The sequence below is a fragment of the Lupinus angustifolius genome, chromosome LG01 (assembly GCF_001865875.1).
Source record: "Lupinus angustifolius cultivar Tanjil chromosome LG01, LupAngTanjil_v1.0, whole genome shotgun sequence".
Lineage (NCBI taxonomy): Eukaryota > Viridiplantae > Streptophyta > Magnoliopsida > Fabales > Fabaceae > Lupinus > Lupinus angustifolius.
In genome coordinates, this window is record NC_032009.1 from 12,611,234 (window position 1) to 12,614,354 (window position 3,121).

At 30.0% G+C, this 3,121-nt stretch overlaps 1 pseudogene; it reads right to left on the minus strand.

Annotated features, from left to right (window-relative positions):
• LOC109351392 lies at positions 509–1,867 on the minus strand (annotated as a pseudogene).

The window sequence follows — 3,121 nt, forward strand, 5'->3', positions numbered from 1 at the left end:
ATATATCGAAAATATTCACTCAAATACACATTAAATAGGCTGAGTTAGTTTTGAAACAATGAAATCCATAACATGTGATTTATTGAGCATAATACCGACTACATTAGAGCATGCACAATGGTGAAACCCACTTTTCGTTCTTAAATGAGTCTCACTGAATATTTTATATTTGTTTTACACATTCCAACAACTTAAGCAACTCAAGTCAAAATCACCACCAATGGTACAACTCTATTTCCATTCTTAAATGGACCCCACAAACCTACCTCACATTTATATTTCACATTAAAATATATCAAATACATAATTAAATTAAAAATTAATAAACATAATTAAATAACACAAAATTGATTAAAAATAACACAAAATACATTACAAAACAATAAAATTTTAAACGATAAATTACGAAAATACATAAATATAAATTATAACAATATATAATTAAATCATTGTTCATAGTTGGTCAGCCTCGCGGCTAATACATTTAATTAAAAAATACAAATCAAAATCAAAGTCCATATTATGTTTTGATTATGTTGCACAACATTTCATGCGCTCGTTTTTAAAACTCTCTAATCCCGGATGTATCTTGAGTGAGCATTTGTAAGTCAGTGACCTTTAATCTTTCTGCGTCCACCTCAAACATTTTCGTCTCTATCTCAACCTTTTCTCTCTCTACTTGGAGTTTTCCTTCTTCAACACATACATATTGACGTGTACATTCTGACATGTAGTCAAGTTTTGCATAAGCTATTTCTTTTATTTTTTCAAAACTTGCGGTGGCAAAAGAAGATGAGGCATCCTTTTTCTCTTTCCCTTTCCTTTTGACCAATTGGATGTTCCATAATAGGCAAAGTTGGGTTGCAATCTCCACTAGTAGGAGTTTCCGGGTTGACGATGATGTGTATGCCCCAGACTCAGAATTCTAAGTTCTCTTTTACAAAACCTTGAGTTGCACCACCTAGCCATTTCACATGATCTTTCATCATAAACCATGCATGGTCCAACGTGAAATTCTCTTTGTTATCTTGACGATAAATTTCCTTTGCTTTTTCCATGCTGTTAGACTCGAAGCTTCCGCTTGTCTTGTTTTTTGTAGCTTGCTTGTAGCATCCAACAAATCTTTGAACTACCTTGTTCAATCTATGCCAACGAGATTTTATTGAACCTACCACCCTTTGTCCCATATTCTTCGATCGATACTCGTTGTATGTAAGTGTTACTTTATTCCAAAAACATTCGGATTTTCGGTCAACCCCTTTGGCAGAATCCCTTGAAATGTTTAGATTTGATTGAATGAGAACTTTATCTTCCTCTGGCAAGAATCTTTCTCTAGGCTTTGTCTTCTCTTGCGTACTACAACCTCCTCCTTCATCAAGATTAATTGATTCCTATCCACCTTGAGTACAAAATTGTGGATCTTGAAAACTCATGAGATGACCCAATAGGTGTTTCTGAGTTGTTGTGAAATGATTGCACACCACTAGTACTCATGGCGGGGTTGCTTGATGGTAATTGAAACATTGGATAATGATATGAGAATGACATTGTAGAAAATGGATGATTTCCAATGGTTGAGTTAGTTTCTGGATTTTAGTTGGGAATGTTTGGGTTGATTTGAGTACTTGGGAAATGTTGTAAAATTTTCCTGATGGCATATAAATCATGTTGATTAGGATCCATTAGCAAATGAGAAAAAAAATTCAAAACTTGATTATGAGAAAATTTAAATAGATTGAACAAGAGAAAATTTGAGAGTTTGATTGTGTGAAACTTATCACAATAGATGAACATTTTGTACTTTAAAAATATTATCGTTTAAAAATGTTACCATTTCACTCCTGATTACCAACTTTCCACAGTCCATTCAATAAAATGCCAGACCAACACTGAATAATGGACTGAATAAAGGACCGTGCCTATTTAATATTATTTTATTCTCTATCTTATATCAATTATTTATTCATTTTTTAATGCTGTTCAAATATAAGAACTGTGCCTATTTTTTTCACTATTGTGAAATAAGCACAAGAATAGTTCTTCTCCAATGGTGAAATTGGAATAAGAACGTTCTTATTTAGCTATGAACTCAGTTGTTTTCACCATTGTGAGTGCTCTTATAAAACAATAATTTTTGTAGTTATAAAAGTTTCAATATTGTCACTTTAAACTATTGTAAGAGTAATGTATCATGGTACTCGTATTATTAATAAAGTTATATTCTTTTAAAAAGAAACAACAATACATGATATCATTATATTATATGATTCAAGTGCTGCCAATATATGTTTTGCGCCAATATATGCTTTACATTACATAAAACATATACAATTTAAAATATTTTATATGTCATCTATCATTTCTTGTAGATCAAGTAAATATATTGTGTAAAAATTATATGGGTGAAGACATGTACTTTGTTGACATGTAATCACCATAATGGTACAATTTAAAAATATTATAACAAACCATTGGTAATTGTACATTCTCGGTCACATACAAAAGATGACAACATTTGTATTAGTTAGATTTATATTACTTATTTTTTCTTTACAATTATCATAAATACATCATTCCCTACCTAATGACATATACAAATTGTTAATTTTGATAACTCAATTGATGACATAGTTAAAAGTACTTACATCAACAATTGAAATGAAATGATGAATTTTTACAAAGAAGGGTAATACTTACATCAACTATTGAAATTCTTGATCAAATAAATGAATACATTTCGAGTCTAGTTCCACGTAAAAATATTTATAATTCTACTCAATCAGTCATGAAGTTGATGCAATTATTTTTTTAATTCATATTAATATATGTATGTATGTAAAAATATAGATGATGAAAAAGAATACAGTAGTTTAGGTTCTATTGATATGCGTGATGTTTATGAGGGTCAAACATTCAACATATTAATTCATCAATTTCTAAACTCATTTACAATTTTTGGTTTTCCAGATCATAAAATCAAGCTCTCCAACATCATGATATTGTTTATGTTTAAACTTTGTTAGGTTAAACAATGAAGGATATGAATTTTAAAATATATATTAATAATTATGTTTAGGAAATTAATTTCAAAAAATGTAATGCCCGTGCAAATGCACGGGTA